The 21,282-nt window shown below is 43.2% G+C and overlaps 1 protein-coding gene across 1 annotated transcript in view; it reads left to right on the plus strand.

The window, feature by feature from the left end:
- PRDM10 (PR/SET domain 10) overlaps positions 1–21,282 on the plus strand; it is a 101,305-nt gene that overhangs the window by 248 nt on the left and 79,775 nt on the right. The window lies entirely within an intron of this gene.

Below are 21,282 nucleotides of genomic sequence, written 5' to 3' on the forward strand. Positions count from 1 at the left end.
GACCGCGGACCCGGGTGGGGGGGGAATTGATGGTGGTGGTGGGGGGGGGAGAAATCCCGGCGGCACCGCCCGATGGTACAGTCCAGCCGGGGCTGGGACGCGGCACCTCACTCGGGGTGGGGGGGTCAAACCATCTGCACCTTCTTAGGGGAACGGGGCAAAACGCGCTAGAGGAGTCCCTCCTGGCGCTGCGTTCCGCGATGGCCTCCGCGCCGCTTCGCCCCTGTTTTCCCGGCGCGCAGCCTCCTCCCTGCGACCCCCGAGTGGCTCGCACGCTCCGCCGGCCGCGCGCACCTCTCCTCCCCTGCCCGCGTTGGTTGGGCCGGGACGGCAGTTGGGCGCCCGGCGCGCTCTTGCGGCGGCGGTTGGGCGGGCGCTCGGGTTGCTGCGGGGCGTCTCGGGCGGTCAGGGCCGGGGCCGGCGCGGGGGTGGCGTCGCCGCACTGGCCTAGGGGCCGTGTGGGCTCCGGCCCCGCGCGGTGGAGGGCTCCTTGGGGAGGGGCGCCTTGCTTTGTCTTCAGAGGCCGCGCCGCCACCTGCCATTGATTGCCGGTCCCCGTTCCTTGTTTACCAGTGGGCGTCACTGGGACCCCTGGAGGCCCCGTTTGGAGGGGCGTGGGGATGGCACGTTGGGGTTCGTCTCCGGAAAGGGTGGCCCGGGGTGGGCTGGGCGGAGCCGAGGTCCACCTGCAACGTGTGTAGAGTGCAAAGGCGGGAGTCCAAGGCCTCTGGGAGCCGGCGGATGGTGTTACGGTCTCCAGCCGATCATCCGCTTTCACTAAGCGTGTGTTAGTCTGGAGCCAGGTTTTACTCGGTCTGCTAAGTAAAGTGAACGCGGAGCGGTTGAACTTCGTGTGCGTGCGTGTTTCCTCTGCCTTGGATTTGTTGGCTTTCAGTTTTCAACACGCTTAAGCACAAGGAGGGCTGTTTGGGGTGCTGCCGTCGAAGATTAAATGTGTGATGATTCCCACCCAGCTCAGTGTCTAATTCGCCTGTTCAAATCTTGTCCGGCTCATCACCCCCCCAAAGTTTTTAAAACTACACTACTTACCTTCATTAAAAACAGAATCACTGGGGACTGTTTCATGGCCTCTTTTTCTGACCCGTTCCTTTGTTGCTTCATGCACTTCGAAGGCAGGAAGATATATTGTATGCTTTTAGCCTCTCCTACCCACTCCACCCCCGGCACCACAATAGCTCCTACGTTGGTGAACATACTTACGTGTTGCTGTAGAATTGAGAAAAACACACAACCAAAACGGACTTGGAGCAAGGCCGAGTTTAAAGCAGTGTTGATTCAGTCTGCTATATTTAGAAAGTAACTTTTAGGTTTACTCTTTTCATAAATTGAGGAGAAATTGGCATACAATGAACTATTTAAAGCGAAAAATTTAGTAGTGGATTTACATTTTAAAATTCTGGACCAAGCCATTTTCTCTACCTTGTGACTCCTCTTACACATTTATTCCTTGAGCACCCACTCTGGGCTCTGCTGTGTTTTACAGGGGTGCTAAACGGCTGTTTTTCTAACGAACCATTTTTGGTTTAATGTTTTGTGCATGCTCTGCCACATATTAATGAGTGCATCGTATAGTTACCGTGCATGTGAATATAGAGTATGTATTATACATAGGGCAAAGTCTATGTCTTCAAGGGCTCTGGATGCTTTTTTCTTAGAGATTATTGTGGTATAAGGGATAGGATATCAAAAGAATATAATCATAAATTGGCACTGCTTCAATTTCCACTTATATAAATTAATTTTTTCCTCTGATCATTGTAGAAAACAGAAACTATAGAAAACATATAAAAAGAAAAAAATTACCTAAAGTGCCATTACCAGGGATAATAATCCTTGCTGATATTTTGGTGTGCATCAAATCTTATGTGTAATAAAAATATTTTTACAAACTTGGCATTATGGTACATAGTTGTTTTTTTTTTAATTTTTTTTTTCTTTATTGATTTTAGAGGAAGTGAGAGGGAAACAGAGATAGAAACATCGCTGAGAGAGAACATCAATTGGCTGCCTCCTGCATGTCCCCTACTGGGAATCGGGCCCACAACCTGGGCATGTGCCCTGACCAGGAATCGAACCAGCGACCTTTGGGTGCATGGGTCGATGCTCAACCACTGAGCCACACTGGCCGGGCATGGTACATAGTTTTTTTTTTTTTTTTTTTTATCCTCACCCAAGGATGTTTTTCCATTTTTTGTTCAGATAGAGTGGGAGAGAGAGAGAAAGAGAGAGAGAGAAACTTCGACGTGAAAGGACACAAGTGGCTGTCACCCACATGACCAACCAGGGCCGGGGACAAACTGCAACCGAGGTATGCGCCCTTAGCGGGAACTGAACCCAGGTCTCTCTGGGCCGACGCTCTAACCGCTGAGCAAAACGGCCAGGGCCATAGCTTTTGAATCTATTTTTAAAAATGTAGTCATACATATCTGATGACTTCACTGATAATTTGCCACTTTCAGTAGTTTTCCCTATTAGTTCAAGGGGATATCATGAAATCCTCTAAATTAAAAGAATTATAATATTTGATTCATTTTACCCTTTTTTTTTTTAAATCCTCACCCGAGGATACTTTTCCATTGCTTTCCAGACAGAATGGAAGAGGGAGAGGGAGAGGGAGAGAGAGAGAGAGAGACATGGATGGGAGAGAGGCATATCAATTGGCTGCCTCCCCCACAACCTCCACCTGGACCAAGGATCAAACCTGCAACCCAGGCACATGCCCTTGATTAGAATCACACCCTTGACCCTTTGGTCCACAGCCAACACTCCATCTGCTGAGCCAAACTAGCCAGGGCATGATTTATTTTACCTTTTAAATGTATAATCTAATGGAATAGGTTTCTGAGTATCAAGCATATTTGTTCAAAGAGTTGAGACATACTGAGCTATAATTTTGATTTCCTTAATTTTACATTGTAAGCACTGGTAAACTACATAATTTCATTTGGTAAAAATAGTAAACCATTAACATCCTGTCACTGCAGTGTTTGAATTGTTTAGTCATAGTTTGTTTTAGAATAGAAGGCTGATGTGCTTTGACCTATAACCACAAAAATAGTCTTCCCCCACCCCACCTCCTTTCCAAAATGTGTAGACACACCCTGTCCAGCAATTTGTTTTTTTTTTTTCACAAGCAGAATTTATTGACTACTGTCTACATTTATCTTAGGTACCTTGATAAATTTAATTTAAATTTATCATAGCAAATCAGAATTTGGTCTGGTATAGAAAGAGTGAGTTAAGATAAAGCAAATGTTTGCTACAACCAAATCTTTTTTTTTTTTAAACATTGAATGGTTTTTATTTTTATTTATTTATTTTATCCTCACCTGAGGACATTTTTACACCCATCTTCAGATAGAGCAGAGAGGGAGGGAGGGAGAGAGGGAGGAAGAGAGAGAGACATCAGTGTGAAAGAGAAACATCGAGTGGTTGCCACCCGCAGGACCCAACCAGGGCCGGGGACAAACTGCAACCAAGGTACGTGCCCTTAGCGGGAACCGAACCTGGGTCTCTCTGGACCGCAGGCCGACGCTCCAACCGCTGAGCCAAACCGGCCAGGGCCAAATCTTTGCAGAATTGTTTTGCTCACATTCTGGCAGGAAGGTGAGAGAGGTGAGCTTTTCCTGACTTTATTATTATTTTGGTCATTCTCTGTTGAAGCCTTCCTCTGTCTCTTCTGGCATTATACTGTTTACATGTTTTAGATGAATCACTACTAAAGGATATCTGGCCTCTGTCCTTATGTTATCAATATTATAATTGTAGTTCAAAACTTAGGTGGAACATTCTGAACTGGTGCCTTTCCAGTTTTGTTTCCTACAGCTCTTTCTGTGTCATTGATATTTCACTGTTAGTTCTAAAACATTTCTCTTTCCAAAATCCTTCAGTAGCTTCCCATTGCCCATAGCTATGTAAATTTTAAATTTGTTGTGGAAAGTAAAAGTTCTGTGATCACATCCACAATGCAAGGCCAGTGTAGAGCAAAACAACTTTATTACATGCGCCTGGGTGCAGGCAGGCTGAGCCCCCCAAAAGGAGTCAGCTTTGAAAAGCAATTGGGGTATAGGTTATATACTCTGCTTCTAGCTTCTGGCAGTTCCTGCTGACGTACTCTGCCTGGCCCGTTGTCCACTTTGCAGCTGAACTGGTCTGGTATCACATCCTGCATCTGCTGGGTGATTCATTGTCTTGCGGATAATCCAATAGTCGATAGTCCCTACTCAACAGAAGGCTGAGCAAAGGTCATTCAAGCACCACATTTTTCACATTTGCCGCCTTTTGCAAGCTTTTACCTTTACCCTTAAAAATGTTACCAACTCTTTCATTCCAATCTTATAATAATGATAAAGAGGGAAAAGGGGCGAAGTTTCTCTGTCTACTTCCTGCAGGTGCGGGGTCGTCATGGACTCCTAAATATAATTTGTTAGATAACTTCTTGGGGAATGGGGCGAGAGGGCCCTTTTACCTGTGCTAGAACAAATTGTCCAACTGTCTGGTTGACTAAAATTTGCAGTTGATTTTGTACAAACCTAGTAATCAGGCGCAAGAGGCGGTGTCCAAAAAGCAGTAAGACTAATACTAGGGGCCCTAGAAAGGGGAGTAGCCAGGTTAGTTTAGGCAAGGCTGCTTCTATATTGTCCAGATAGATTGGGCTAGGTGATCCTGACTGAATTCTTTCTTTCTTTCTTTTTTTAATTCTCACCTGAGGACATTTTTGCATTTATCTTCAGATAGAGCGGGAGGGAGAGAAGGAGGAAGAGAGAGAGAGAAAAATATGAAACATCCACGTGATAGAACCACATCAACTGGTTGCCACCCACAAAACCCCAACCAGAGCCAGGGACAAACTGCAGCCGAGGTACGTGCCCTTAGCGGGAACCGAACCCAGGTCTCTCTGGTCCATGGGCCGACGCTCTAACCGCTGAGCCAAACCGGCTAGGGCCTGACTGAATTCTTTTTTTATCCTCAACCGAGGACATTTTTCCATTTTCTGTTCAGATAGAGTGGGAGGGAGAGAGAGAGAAACATCGACGTGAAAGGGACACATCGAGTGGCTGCCACCCGCACGACCATCTGGGGCCGGGGACAGACTGCAACCGAGGTACGTGCCCTTAGCGGGAACCGAACCCAGGTCTCTCTGGACCGCAGGCCGACACTCTAACTGCTGAGCCAAACCGGCAGGGCCTTTCTGAATTCTTTTAGACAGTGGGCATTGTCTAGAATTCGTTGTGTCCTCTCCTAGACCTGGCTGGTTGAGTTAACAGAAACAAGATATATTTGCTATCATGCATACACCTCCTTCTCTGGCCAGTAAATAGTCTAGTGCAATCTGGTTATCTATTACCGTGCAGGCAAGAGAGTTGAGGGATATTTAAATAAGTTTGAAATTTTTACCTGTATCTCTACCTATATTTACCATGGTGGCGGCTGTGTTTTTTGCTGTTATGGCATTATAAGTAATTCCTCCCTCGAGGCCCCCAGTGGTATTTGTAGCTATGACTCCTGCCATGAGGAGTCGGACTCCCCTTTTTGCCCTATGATGGCATCTGGGCTCAGGACTTGATGAGGTTGAATTAGGGATGAAGGAATGGATTAAGGTATTGGCTGGGGTGACATATCCTACTGCCCATAAGCCACCCTGTTTTTCTAGGTTTAGGCGTTAAAGAGCAATTCCTCTCCTGGGTGCAGAAATGTTTAGTGCACCTAAAAACATTCCTGCTGATAAGCAAACTAGTCCAGTCATATTTGGGCCCAGGGAGGTGTTTGATAGACTTATAGTAAAGCTCGAATGATTAAACCATAATAGAGGGGGAAGAGGGCTAGTGCCACCGGCAGAACTGTACCCTGGATAGCGACTGATTTCCCTAGGATGGTTTTCTTGGGACTGCTTTATATATAAACTCCAACTGCAGGGGTTAGACACATCAGGAATAGTTAGGTACCCCTCGTAAGGTGGTAGTGAGAGATATTATACGTGGTGTCTGCTTGGTATGTTTGGTTGAGTACGTGTCTAGGGTTGGAGACTGTCATGTAGCCATTACATTGGAAGCGACATAAAGGTGTTCGGGTACTGCCCATTTCTAGTAAATAAGGTGGGGTGCAAGAATGCCTGTCCCCTGGGTGGAGAGAAAGCCCCTCTCAGCCCAGATGGAAGCATGTGAATGTAAGCTATGGAGGGCATATGTAGAGTCACTGTAGGTGTTTGCCCTCTGGCCCTTGGCTAGGGTTAGAGCTCTGATTAAGGCGATTAGTTCTGCTTTTTGAGAGGTTGTGCCTCGAGGGAGGGGACCGGTCTCAATAACCTCTTTAGGCTCGAGGGTTACAATTGCATAACCAGCGTAGGAGGCCCCTGCTTACAGTAGGCTCTGCCATCAATGAACCAGGTATGATCTACCTTTGGAAGAGGGTGTCCTTGCTATGGGGAAAGGGAGATAGACCGGAGTCTAAAATTTCTAAACAGCCTTGTGTCTCTTCTCCTTTAGATGGTATAGGAAGTAAAGTCGCTGGATTAAGGGGAGAGGTAGATGCTACTGAGATCTGAGGTGTTGGGAGAAAAAGGGTATGTAGCTGCTGAATGCGAGAAGGTGACATTAAATTTCCTAAGTGTCACTGAGATAGCATATCCTTTAAATTATGAGAGGCATGGACAGTGACTGGGCTGTGAAAGGTACTCTTTAGGCTCTCTAGGGTGAGGACGGCCTCCGCTGCTAAGCCCTAAGGCAGGGGGCCATCCCGGAGAGGTGTTATCCAGCTGCTTGAACAGGCATGCTGCAGGCCGGAGGGTGGGCTTCTTCCCCCGGAGTCCCACGGCCACTCCTTGTCTTCATCTGTGTGCAAAATAAATGGCTTGGTTAGGTCTGGCAGAGTGAGGGCAGGAGCCTGGGGGAGGGCTTGCTGTAATTTCTGAAAAGGGACCTTAATGGGAGGAACAAGATTTAAAGGTTCATCAAGACTCCCTTTGGTGGCCTGATAGACAGGTTTAGCTAAAAGTGCGAAATGAGGAATTCACAGCCTGAAGTAACCTGCTAAGCCTAAATATGAAAGAAGCTCTTGTTTAGTCCTGGGACTGGGGTTTCAGACATGAGGGAGATTCGGCTTGCGGGGATCCCTCTGGAATGGGGAGTAAGAGTGAGCCCTAAGTAGGTTACTTGAGGAGTTGTAAGTTGAACTCTTTTATGGGAAACCCGGTACCCTTTTTCTGCAAGGAAATTCAATAAACAGGTGGTATGATTTTCAGAATCCTCTCTGGTGGGACTACAAAGGAGAAGGTCATCTACATACTGAAGAAGAGTGGACCTTTTTATTTCTAAGTGCTGCAAGTCACTGGCCATGGCCCACCCAAAGACGGGGTGACTGTCCCGAAATCCTTGAGGGAGAATGTTCAGGTTAGCTGTTGGGACTGCCCAGTGTCTGGGTCAGTCCAGATGAAAGCAAAAAGGGTTTGAGAATCTGGATGTAAGGGAACAGTAAAAAAGGCATCTTTAAGGTCTAGGACTGTAAAGAACTGTGTGTTAGCCAGGATTTGGGAGAGAAGGGTATATGGGTTAGGAGCAGCTGGGTGTATCGGCTGTATGACCTGATTTATGAGGCAGAGATCCTGTACTAGACAGTAAGATCCATTGGGCTTGCACACAAGCAAAATGGGAGTGTTGTAGGGAGAGTTGGTAGGGCGGAGTAAAATTTTCTCTAGGAGTCGAGTTAAGACACGGTTCAGTTCTTTTTGTGCTTCTGGGGGGATAGGGTATTGTTTCTGGGATGGGAAAAATGAGAGATCTTTGAGAGAGAGCTTGGTTGGCATATGGTGCTTAGCTACAGAAGGGAGGGCTGTGTCCCACATGATGGGGTTAACTGGTTCTGGAGGTAATGGTAGGGGGTTATGTTAGGAGATGAGGCCAATTCTTGGAGGAGGCAAAGTAAAGAGTGAGAAGGGCTGGTGGGGTGGATAGGAGTAAAGGTTAAAATAGCATGGAGTTTAGATCGAATGTCCTGCCCTAACGAGAGTGGAGCAGGCTGGTAACAGGAAAAAAGAGTGGAGAAAGCTATGAGGGCTCAAAGAACAAGTGCGTGTCTGGGTTGCCCTGGGTTGTGATATTTGGCCATCAATTGCCACAACTGAAACCCCAAAGCGTCGAAGAGGTCCCCTGAATTTGGAGAGGGCAGAGTAGGTTGCCCCGGTATCAATTAAAAATGAAATTGGGCCCTGGCCAGTTTGGCTCAGCGGTTGGAGCGTTGACCTGCAGACCAGAGAGTCCCGGGTTCGGTTCCCGCTAGGGGCACATACAAAAAAAAAAAAAGGAAATTGGCCTACCTGCTACCATCAGAGTTACCCGAGGTTCGGAGTTCGAGATGACAGTCAAAGGTGTCCGTTCCTGGGCACCTTCCATCTTCAGCCGCTGGGCCAATCAGATCAAGGCCTGGATTGCCCATTCTGCCAGCCCGAGGAAGGGATGAGGACCCTGCAGTCTGTCCGCAGTCTGACTTCCAGAGGGGTCCTGCAAATTGAGGGTGTGGCTTAGGCGGGGGTCAGGGATTGGGGCATTGTCTCACCCAATGGTCAGTCTCATTGCATTTAAAGCAGGGACCTGGGGGTCTGCTCTGCTGATTCTGATGGTGCTTTTCTTCTGCACCTTGAAGGGGGTCTGTTGACCCTTTGATTAGTGGGGGCTCTGATGGCAGAGGCAAGCATTTGGAATTCTGTTATTCTTTGCTGTTTAGCCTCTTCATCACGATTATTAAAAACCTTAAAGGCTGGATTAAGAAGTTCCCATTGAGGGGTTTGAGGGCCATCTTCAAGTTTTCGTAATTTTCTCCTAATATCTGGGGCTGAATGAGAGATAAATCTCAGGTTTAAAATGACAGTTCCGAGAGAAGATGTGATGATGGAAGCAGAGGTCAGACTGATGTGGGCCAGGGAATGCAAATGGTCTCTAGAAGCTGGGAAAGGCAAAGAAATGGATTCTCCCCTGGAATGCCCGGAAGGAACGCAGCCCTGCAGAACCACTTAGACTTCTAATCTCTAGAACTGTAAGATAATAAATTTGTGTTATTTTAAACCACTAAATGTTTGGTTATCTGTTACAATCGCTATAGGGAGCTAGTAAAAAAAATATAATAAAATAAAAAGTAAATAAAATGACAGTCCCTTCTGGGCTAGTGGGATCTAAGTTAGTATGTCTTCTCATAGCCTGTATAAGGCAGGTAGAAAGTTTACAGGGTTTTCATTTCTTTCCTGGATTATGTCAGACAGTTTTTCATAGTTAAAGGCCTTGTGTGAGGCTGTTTTAAGTCCCTCAGTGAAACATATTCTCATATGGTCCCTGGCTTTCCTCCCCACCCCATTGTCCTGATCCTTCCACCTGGGCTCCTGGCTAGGGACCGCTTGGCCTCTGATCATCTCATCAGCATGTCCCTGGGTGTTAGCCCAGATTTGAGTTTTATCTTCTGGATTAAGGGTGGAAGAGAGAATAACATGAATATCATTCCAAGTTAGAGTGTAGGACTGGGTAAGATACTCGAATTCCTGAGTATAATCGGTGGGATCCTCAGTAAAGGATCCAGTCTTTTATTTATTTGGGGCAAATCAGAGAGAGAGAAGGGAACATGAACTCTGACAGTCCCTTTAGCTTCTGCTGCTTCCCTCAGGGGGTATCCTAAAATGGGGGGGATGGATAGGGACCAAAGATGGTTCCCGATTGTGTGTGTGAGGGACTCCTTTGCAGGGGTGGGGGGTGTAGAAGAGTAGGAGCCGGAGTAGGAGGTTCAGTGTAGGGTGGGGGCCCACAGAAGGGGCTGAGGGAGGAGGTGTTGGAGCAAGATCGGCTGGGTCAAAGGAAGAAACAGGAGAAGTTAGTGCACTGTCTTCAGAGGGAGGTTTGGGAGGATTAAAGTGGAGTAAGAAGATTTGGGAGGGGGAACAAGAATCACATAAAGAGGTGTGATCTGAGTGCAGAGGACCTGGGTGTAAGGAACCTCGACCATTTTCCTTGTCTTTTTGACAGAAATTATCTAGGTTGGTGAGAATATTGAAAGTGCCATTCTCAGGCTATTGTGACCCATTGTCTAATTTGTACTGAGGCCACACAGTGTTGCAGTAAAAAATGAGTCGCTTGGGACGGAAGTCCTGAGCGAGCCCTAGGGTCTGTAGATTAGTATTTTTCTACTTATTATCAGATAGAGTGGGAGGAAGGGAGAGAGAGAAACATTGATATGATAGAGCCACATCGACTGGTTGCCTCCCATGGGTCTGTAGATTTTTTAGGAGACATCCTAGGGGTGTTGTCCCATGTTGCGGTGTGAGATGTCTCGGCCTGATGGATACACTAGTGGAAGAAGAAGGCATACCCCCTTCTCCCCTAGAGTAGAGAGACATGCAACTCACCTATATCAGGCGTCCCTAGATATATGGTGAGCTGAAGGAACCTGGTTCCCGAGGAGGCTGTCCCAACCAGCGCTGGATTTCAGCGATCACACAGATGTGACTGAGAGACCTGGCTCTCTTATGTCCGGGACAGGGGTAACAGGCTGGCTCGGAGAATCAGACCAGTAGGCAAAAACACTCACCAGCGAATTAGTGTCCGGTGTTGATGCTCTATCGGCAGGAAAGGTTGGCGGTCTGGTATCTGGCTGAGGATGTGATTGATCCGGGTCTGAACGGAGTCCTGGAGACTCTGGCGCCCGCGGTTGCCCTCTATGGGGGATCCTCACAGACCTCCTGGATTTCGGCACCAAATAAAAGGTCTCAGCCAGCGGGAGTTCACATCCACAACGCAAGGACAGTGGAGAGCAAAACAGCTTTATTACATGTGCCTGGGTACAGGTGGGCAGAACCCAAAGAAAGGAATCATCTTCGAATAACAGTTGGGGTGTAGGTTATATACTAAGCTTCTAGCTTCCAGCAATTCCTGCTGACGCACTCTGTCTGGCCCATTGTCCACTTTGCAGTTGGACTGGTCTGGTATCACATCCTGCATTTGCTGGGTGAGTCATTGTCTTGCGGATAATCCAATAATCTCCTCAACAGAAGGCTGAGCAAAGGTCATGCAAGCACCACGGTTTTCAGTTTCTGCCTTTTGCAAGCTTTTACCTTTACCCTTTAGAACGTTACTAACCCTTTCAGAAAGCACCTGGAAGCAGGTTTTTTGTGTGTGTGTGCGTAACTTTGAAATAGTTTAGAGAATTGTGTGTGGAGGGTGGGGATGGGGATGGAAAGGAAGGAGGGATATTATGGATAATCCCAAATCACAGCTATAGCAAGGCTAATTGAAATATGGTGAAAACAACCATTATAAGATCAATACAGCCAGAATACTCTGTTATATTTTTGTTATTCATTTCTCAGTTGAAGTCTTATTTTAACTACTGGAGCTAAATACTCCCTTTCTTCACTCATGTCCTTCACGTTCAGTGGCTCTCTTCTGCCGTGATCTTTAGAAGGGCTGTCCCTGAGCTCTGTGCTGTGCAGTGTGGTCTCGGGAGCACCTGAAATATGGCTAGTGCTGTACACATGGAATACATGCCAGATTTGAGATTGAGTATGAAAAAACAGATATTTCTATTTCCAAAGTATCGATTACATGTTGAAATAATATTTTGCAGATATTAAGTTAAATAAAATATATTGTTATAATTAATTTAGCATATTTTTTTATGTTAAAAAAATGTAGCTGCCGGAAAATTTAAAATTATCTGTGGCTTGCATGTGAAATTCACATATTTCTGTTGAACAGGATGGCCTTAGATGCAGTCTGGTAGGTGTGGGTGTTCCCAAGTAGCACTGTCATCATACAGCTGTTTGTCTTTTTGTTTTCATATTTATATTTGTTTTTGTATTTATCTTTTTGTTTCTTTAGTTTCTAATAGATACTATTAATACGTAGATGTATCTGATTATTTTAGTGCTTGTCAGCTCTCACAGAAGAATTATTATTCTCTTGGAGAACACATTAATCTTAAAACCACTTCCAGAAAATTGAGTTAACTGTAATTAGATTAATATGTTCAATTAATCATTTAAACTTAAAACAATAAAATGACAACTATTTTGAGCACATAATCTGTTAACAGAAAAGTTGAGTTAAGCATAAGCAACTGAATTTTCCCAAACTTGGTCTGTTACTTACTCACTGATTTTTATAAAGTACCATTTTTCAAAAATTTATAAAACTTAAAATTGAGAAAATCAAGCTCACAATTTTTCCCCCTTGTGATTTAAGAATAGGCCATAGTACTTCCATTCTAAGTGTGGAACCCTTTGGACCAGTGTGTGGGAGAACTGTCCTTTTTAAAGAAGATTTTAATTTGGTTTTTAGAGAGAGAGGGAGACAGAAACATTACTGTAAGGGTGAAACATCAATCAGCTTCCTCCAGCACGCCCCCTACTGGGGAACGAGCCCAAAACCCAGGCATGTGCCCTGACTCGGAATCCAACCAGCAACTTTTCTTTTTTTTTCTTTTCTTTTTTTTATCCTCACCCGAGGACATTTTTCCATTTTTTGCTCAGGTAGAGTGGGAGGGAGAGAGAGGAAGAGAGAGAGAGAGAGAAACATCGATGTGAAAGGGACACATCGAGTGGCTGCCACCCGCACAACCGACCAGGGCCGGGGACAAACTGCAACCGAGGTACGTGCCCTTAGCGGGAACCGAACCCGGGTCTCTCAGGACCGCAGGCCGACGCTCTAACCGCTGAGCCAAATCGGCCAGGGCCCAACCAGCAACTTTTCCATGCTTGGAACCATGCCCACCAACCAACTGAGCCACACCAGCCAGGACAACAACTATCCTTTTAAACACAATGAAAGAATCATGGCCTACAGATAAAAATATTTATTTACACCTATATTTGAAAGCTTTGACAGTTTTGCCCTAATTGACCTTTGTAGATATATTCCCTTTAATACCCTCAATGGAGGTTTGAAAAGGCGTAGTACTTAACAGCATGGGCTCTGGGGGTAAAGGAACCTAGATTCATAGCTCAACTCAATTGAGTGGCTGTGACCTTGGGCCCATTCCTTAACTTCCATAAGCCTTATTTTCTTTTTAAAATGTTTTCTTTACTGATTCCAGAGAGAGAAGAAGAAAGAGGGAGAAGGAGATAGAAACATCCATGAGAGAGAACATCAATTGGTTGCCTCTTGCATGCTCCCCACTGGGGACTTGGCCCTTGGGCATGTGCCCTGACCCGAATCGAACCAGCAACCTCTTGGTGCACGGGTCGATGCTCAACCCCTGAGCCACAAGGGCTGGGCAAGCCTTACTTTCTTTATCAAATCATTAACTAGTTTCTTTATTAATGGGGTTAATAATAGTACCAATCTCATAGACTAGGTAGGAGAATGCTTGTCATCATAGACCACAATAGTATAAATGGTTCTGTAAAAGAGCACATAGTAATCAGGGGTTTAGTATCATTTACTGAGTTTTGGAACCTCTGCTTCAACCAAATTGGTCTTCCCATTGTCCCTACAACATTCAGGGTTTTACTTTCATGTTTTCTCTCCTTCATTTCTTTCCTTTTATTTTTTTAAAAACAAGCATTATTGTCTGGCCGGTGTGGCTCAGTGGTTGAGCGTGGACCCATACACCAAGAGGTTGCTGGTTCAGGGCACATGCCTGGGCTGTGGGCCTGATCCCCAGTGGGGGTCGTGCAGGAGGCGGCCAATCCATATTCTCTCTCATCGATGTTTCTGTGTGTGTGTCTCTCTCCCCCTTCCTCTTTCTCTGAAATCAATAACGAAAACAAAGTGATTACTGAAGTCATTTTCTTCAAAATTCTTATTTTTGTATGCAAATTCTACTATTTTCTTCATATTGCTTGAAGACTTCGGTTTTCATTCTTGCTACAAGCCACGATTACAGGCAGCCTTATAATGTTCTTCTGATAGTGGGACAGCTATAGCTATTGCTTTGTGTTTGACTAACTTTTAAGTGTCCTTTCTGAGGCACCTGTTTTTGTTTAATCCTTAATGCAAGTCATTGACAGAGCAGTGTAGTAACTACTTGACAAATGAGCAAAAGGAGACAGAAGTTTAGTGAATTATGTGAGAGTGCTGGGAGCTAAGGCCAGAAGCAAGGTATTTATTTGTATTTTTCAATCTCAGGCAGTGTTGTGTTTATTAATAAGATTTCAGTCTCTTACTCATCTTTTATTCATCTTCTCTCATTCTTTTTCTCTTGAAGTTGATGCATTGAAATTTGTCTGGATTTTAGGTACTTCATAATTTTATTAGTATAAGGACCTATGACCAGTAGATGCTTAGGATACTTGCTTATGTGACCTGTATGTTTTCTCAAGTATGTTGAACCTGTTGAAATGACATGGCATAACTACAAAACAGTAACCCTAGATTTAAAACTAAATTATGTGGCATTATTTGAATTGATGAATTTCGTTTCACTTAAAAATTTTTAACAAAGTTTATATTTATATTTATATATACTTATTCCAAAGTCTATGTATCTCATAAAAAATACAAATATATATTTTTAAATATGCTTTATTGATTTCAGAGAGAGAAAGGGAGAGGGAGAGAGATGGAAACATCTATGAGAAACATCCATTAGCTGCTTCCTGCACGCCCCCTACTGGGGATCTAGCCTGCAACCCAGGCATGTGTCCTGAGTGGGAATTGAACTGGCAACCTCCTGGTGCATGAGACAACACTCAACTGACTGAGCCACACAAAGGCTGGGTTCAAAATAAATTTTTATGCATTTAAAAATATTATATCTTTTTTTCTGATTCGTGGTTTTTCAACAGTTGTAAGCTGTAGGAAATCTATTTTAAGTCTAACAAAACATGTATACGACCTTTACAGAAAAAATTTTAAAGCTTTATTGCGTGACTTTAAATAAAACCTAAATAAATGAAGGCGCATTGGTTCAAGGATTGGAAGATTCAATATTGTAAGATGTCAGTGCTTTGGAAACTGACTTACAGATTTAATGTAATCTCAGCAAATTTTTAAAAGACAAGACAAGCTGGTACTAACATTTTTGTCAAGGCCCAATGAATGGCAAGACATTCTTGAAAAAGAAAAAAAGAAATTGGGAAAACTTCTCTACTAGAAATCAAGAAGAGCTGGAATATAAGACAGTGTGAAATTGGCGTCAGGATAGACTAATAAGGAGTCCAGAAACAGTCTCACACATATTCAAACACTTGATCTAACACTCAGGAGTCATGGCAGATAAAAGGCAAAACAATAAACCTCTTAGAAGTTAATGTAGGAGAATTTATTCATGACTTCAGTAGAGAGAAGAGTTTCTTAACTAAGATGTTACCTACACTCAGAAAACTGGGCAAGAGTCTTGAATAGTCACTTCAGAAAAGGAGAAATCCAGCCTGGTTGGCATGTCTCAGTGGTTGAGCATCGACCCATGCACCAGGAGGTCACTGGTTTGATTCCTAAGCAGAGCACATGCCCAAGTTGTGGGCTAAATCCCCAGTGGGGGGTATGCAGGAGGTGGCCAATTGGTGTTCTCTCCCATCAATGTTTCTACCTCTCCCTCTCTATTCCTCTCTCTCTAAAAATCAATAAAGAAAAAAAATTAAGAAAAGAAAAAAATAAAAGGAGAAATCCAAATGTCTAATAAACACGTTAAACAATCTAATAATGTTCAAGGAAATGCAATTTACAACCATAGTGCCATATTACTGTACACCTAAAGTAAAGGTGACAATACCAAATCCTGAAGCTGTCGAACAATAGAAACATTCATACCAGGCTAGTAGGAATGTACATTGATTGGTCTTACTACTTTGGAAAATAATTTGGCATTACCTAGATGGTCAAAGATATGCAGACTCTAAAGCCCACTAATACCACTCTTAGAGAAATAAATATACATGATAGAACCAGAAAAAAATATTTGGAATAATCAATTTTCCTGATAAGAATTGATTTAGTTAATATTTGAGAGCTGTTCTGTTCTATACCCCCAGGTAGCCTCCCCCGCCACAACAGTGAATAAATAAATTTTCTCTCTCTCTATTTTTTTACTGAATCTATTGGGGTGACATTGATTAATGAAATTATACAGGTTTCAGGTATACAATTCTATAATACATCATCTGTATATTGTATTGTGTTTTCACCACCCCAAGTTAAGTCTCCTTCTATTCCCTCTTTACTTTCTTCTACCTCCAACCAACTCCCCCTTCCTTCTGCAAATCACCTTACTGTTGTCTGTGTTCATGAGTCTTTCTTTTTTTATTTGCTTAAACCCTTCACCCTTCTTATGGAGCCCCCAATCCTCTCCCCTCGGACAGCTGTCAGTCTGTTCTCTGTGTCCATGAGTCTGTCTTCACTTTGTTTATTTTGTTCATTAGATTTCACATATAAGTGAAATCATATGGTACTTGTTTTTCTCTCATTGCTTTATTTCACTTCGCACAATGCTACCTAGGTCTGTCCATGCTGTTGCAAAAGGTAAGATTTCCTTCTTGTTTATGGCTGAGTAGTATTCCATTGTGTAAATGTACCACAGCTTTTTTATCCACTCATCTACTGATGGGCACTTGGGCTGCTTCCAAATCTTAGCTATTGTAAATAATACTGCAGTGAACACAGGGGTGCATATAATCTTTTGAATTAGTGTTTTGGGTTTCTTTGGATATATTCCCAGGAATGGAATTACTGGATCATACGGCAGTTCCATTTTTAGTTTTCTGAGGTAACACTGTACTGCTTTCCACAGTGGCCACACCAATTTGCATTCCCACCAACAGTGCAAGAGGGTTCTCTTTTCTCTACATCCTCACCCACACTTGTTGTTTGTTGATTTATTGATGGTAGCCACTCTGAAAGGTGTGAGGTGATATACTTTTTTTTCCCTCACCTGAGGACATTTTTGTATTCATCTTCAGGTAGAGAGGGAGGAAGAGAGAGAGAGGAAGAGAGAGAGAGAAACAGTGTGAGAGAGACACACTGACTGGTTGCCACCTACATGACCCCAACCAGGGCTGGGGACAAACTGCAACCAAGGTACGTGCCCTTAGCGGAAACTGAACCCAGGACTCTCTGGTTCGTGGGCTGATGCTCTAACCACTGAGATTAACCGGCCAGTGCGTGAAGTGATATTTTATTGTGGTTTTATTTGTCTTGCTTTCTCTTATTAATACTAGAGAGAGGAAAGGAGAGGGAGAGAGAGATAGAAACATCGATAAGAGAGAACATCAATTGGCTGTTTCCTGCATTCCTCCCACTGGGGATCAGGCCCACAACCTGGGCATGTGTCCTGACCGGGAACCAAACCAGCGGGGCTTTTACTGTGGTTTTAATTTGCATTTCTCTGATGATTACATTGAGCATTCTTTTATATGTCTGTTGGCCTCTTTGGAGAAGTATCTATTCAGGTTCCTTGCCCATTTTTAAAAAAAAAAGTAATATTTATTTATTTATTTAGAGTGAGAGGAAGGGAGAGATACAAATACCGATGTGAAAGAGAAACATAGATCGGCTGCCTCCTGCACATCCCCTACTCGCGATCAAGCCTGCAACCCTGGGCATGTGCCCTGATGGGGAATCGAATGGGGACTTCTCAGTCCATGGGTCGACGCTCAATCCACTGAGCCACACCAGCTGGGCCCTTGCCTGCTTTAAAAACTTTTTTTTCTTTATTGATTTTTTTAGAGAGAGAGGAAGGGAGAGGGAAAGAGAGATAGAAACATCGATGAGAGAGAACATTGATTGGTTACCTCCTGCACGCTCTCTACTGGGGATCAGGCCTACAGCCTGGGCATGTGCCCTGACTGAGAATCGAACTAGCGACCTCTTGGTGCGTGAGTCATTGCTCAACCACTGAGCCACACCAGCTGGGCAGCCTTGCCCATTTTTTAATTGGATTGTTTGTCTTCCTGGTGTTGAGTTTTATAAGTTCCCTATAAATTTTGGATATTAAACCCTTACCAGATGTTACTGGTGAATATGTTCCCCCATTCAGCGCGTTATCTTTTCATTTTGTTGATGGTTTCCTTTGCTTTGAAAAACTTCTTAGTTTGCCCTGGCCAGTTTGGCTCAGCGGTTAGAGCGTCCACCTGCGGTCCGGAGAGACCCGGGTTCGGTTCCCGCTAAGGGCACGTACCTCGGTTGCAGTTTGTCCCCGGCCCTGGTTGGTCGTGTGGGTGGCAGCCACTCGATGTGTCCCTTTCACATCGATGTTTCCCTCTCTCTCTCTTCCTCTCTCTCCCTCCCACTCTGTCTGTACAAAAAATGGAAAAATGTCCTCGGGTGAGGATAAAAAAAAAAAAAAAGAAAAACTTCTTAGTTTGACATAGTTCCAATTTGTTAATTTTTTTGTGTGTTTCTTTGTCAGAGGAGTTATTATAAAAAAATAATACTAAGAAAAATGTTCAAGATTTTATTGCCGATGTTTTTTTTCTAGGATTTTTATGGTTTCAAGTATAACATTTAAGTCTTTTATTTATTTTGAGTTTATTCTTGCCTGTAGTGTAAGAAGGTGGTTTAGTTTCATCTTTTTGCATGTATCTGACCAATTTTCCCCGCACCATTTATTGAATAGACTTTACCCCATTGGAGGTTTTTGTCTCCTTTGTCAAATAATAATTGACTATAAAAGCATGGGCTTATTTCTGGGCTTTCTATTTTGTTCAATTGATCTGTATGTCTGTTTTTATACCAGTACCATGCAGTTTTGATTACTATGGACTCGTAGTATAGTTTAATATCAAGTACTGTGATTCTTCCAACTTTGTCCTTCTTTCTCAAGATTGCTGTGGTTGTTCAGGGTCTTTTGTGGTTCCATGTACATTTTTGGAATATTTGTTCTAGTTCTATGAAATATGCCATTGATATCTTGATAGGAATTGCTCTGAATCTATAGATCGCTTTGGGTAGTATGGATATTCTAATGATGTTAATTCTTCCAATCTATGAACACGGTATATGCTTCTACTTATTTGTATCTTCTTCGGTGTCATAATTTTCCAAGTACATCAGTTGAATATTTTAATGCTCAACCTATTTTTCAGTTCCTAAAACAATGCTGGGCAGAGTAGGCATTTAATAAATATTGTTGTGTTTTAAAAAAATTATTTGAAAAAAATTTTAATTAATTAATTAATTTTTGTTACAGATATTTCTCTTTTTTCCCCCACTGATTCCCCCCACCGTCCCCACCCTGCCCCCAGCTTTGTTGTCCATGCCCATTGTTCATGCATACATGCATATAAATTCTGTGGTTTCTCTCTCCCCCACCACCCTCTCTTCTGTATTTGAATTTTTGTAATGGGCACCCTTAGGATAAGTTTGTAGTTACACAAGCTCCCAGTCAATCTGGTTGTGGGCTGGTAAATTATAACCTCCTCTGGTTCCTTTGAGATCACACCTCGCCTACTCATTGCATCATCTGGTGGGAGACCAAGGGATTAGCAGCAGGTCCAAGCCAAGCTTGGTTTTTTGGCAGTTTTGCCTAGAAGGAAAGCTGGTGGTACAGAAGGGAAAGGTATTAAAGCTCCGTAATAAAGACTGTTCGGGTTCAAATCTCACTTGTCAGCACTATGACCTTGGCCAAGTGAAAATTTTAGGTGGTTGTGAGGATTACTCCAGATATTTGAGTATTTAAATATTTAGAGACATACTAAGTGTTTAAATACTCACTACAGCTCACAATGCCAGGCATAGGATAGATACTCAGTAAATAGCTATAATTATTACTATCCCACTGGTTTTTTACTTAAGTAACATTGAATTTCCACAGTATGCATTTTTAATCAGATGGACTATGATTATGCTGATTTTTAAAACAAAGAGCTGCATCTATTAGGGGTTTCTAATTTTGTGGTCTCATTTAACTCCTTCACTGGATTTGCAAATGAATTCAACCAACCGTGTTGTAGTCTTCATCTGAATGAAATGGTCCTGCAAGTGTTTACAAAGGGTAGATTGGACTGAGATTTCTAAACAGGGCCATGATACACTATTTTGTCTTTCCTTATGGAAGAAAATGCTAATGACATAGTTTTAAAACTCTATCAATTTTAAGTTTACATATGCATGTTTTCTAGTAAGATACATCAGTTGAGAGAATGATTGCCTGTTAAGAGATACTTATTACCAAATCAATGGTTTAATAATGATAATGTATTAAAAATGCCTCTTAATTGGAAATTAGACTTTTCTGGATAAGATACCTTCATAATCTAATACTTAGCCTGTGGTGATCATAATTTAAATAATTATTAACATTTGTAATAAATACACTCTATACCAGCGATTTTTAACTGGTGTGCTGCAAGAATTTTTTATACATGCAACACCTGACTACTTAGTCAGGGGCACTGACCTCTTTTGCCTTAGAATGTCAAATAAAGAAATAGCCCTGGCCAGTTTGGCTCAGTGGTTGAGCGTCGGCCTGCGGACCAGAGAGTCCCGGGTTCGGTTCCCGCTAGGGGCACATACCACAAAAAAAAAAAAAAAAAAAAAAAAATGACAGCAGGCAACACAGCAATAATTGTTCAGTGTGAATGAACCAAAATTATACCTACTTTTTTTAGATTGGCAAAATATCTAATCTATTTTATGGTGTGTTGCAGAATGTTAGTAATTAATTTATGTGTGCCATGAGATGAAAAAGGTTGAAATCGCCGCTGTGTACCATTGTACTACACTTTAACAAACATGCCACTGTAACTTAACAGTGAGCCTGTGAATTAGGTAACACAGATGGTATTAGAAGCACTTTTACTTGTCTTCACATCCTATATTTCCCCACTTCTCTTTTCTGAGAAAACATTTTAAGAAATGTCATGGCTGTAGAAGACAACTGTGAAGATTAGACTAGTGGATGCTGGCCTGCTGTAGCAGTTTTATGAAGACGGAGGAGGATGAGCCCTGGCTGGTGTGGTTCAATGGTTAGCGTGTAGGCCCACAGACAGAAGGGTCTTGGGTTTGATTCCTGGTCAAGGGCACGTACCTGGGTGCAAGTTTGATCTCTGTACCGGGGTGTGTGTGAGAGGCAACCAATCAATGTGTCTCTCTCACATTGATGTTTCTCTCTCTCTCCCCCTTCCACTCTCTCTAAAAACCAATGGAAAAAATATCCTCCGGTGAGGATTAATGACAACAACAAAGATGGAGGAGGTTGAATTTAGGCTACAAATCTTAATTCTCTGCCAGTAAGATGAAGTTTTTAATGAAAGCACTAGTAACTGCTTTACTAGGTTGACCATCTTGTTAATCAAATGCTTGTTTTCGACAATTCTGTGTTTCATATTTTACTTTGCAAACAATGGACTGAGGT

This window comes from Molossus molossus, unplaced genomic scaffold (genome assembly GCF_014108415.1).
Source record: "Molossus molossus isolate mMolMol1 unplaced genomic scaffold, mMolMol1.p scaffold_m16_p_22, whole genome shotgun sequence".
NCBI lineage: Eukaryota > Metazoa > Chordata > Mammalia > Chiroptera > Molossidae > Molossus > Molossus molossus.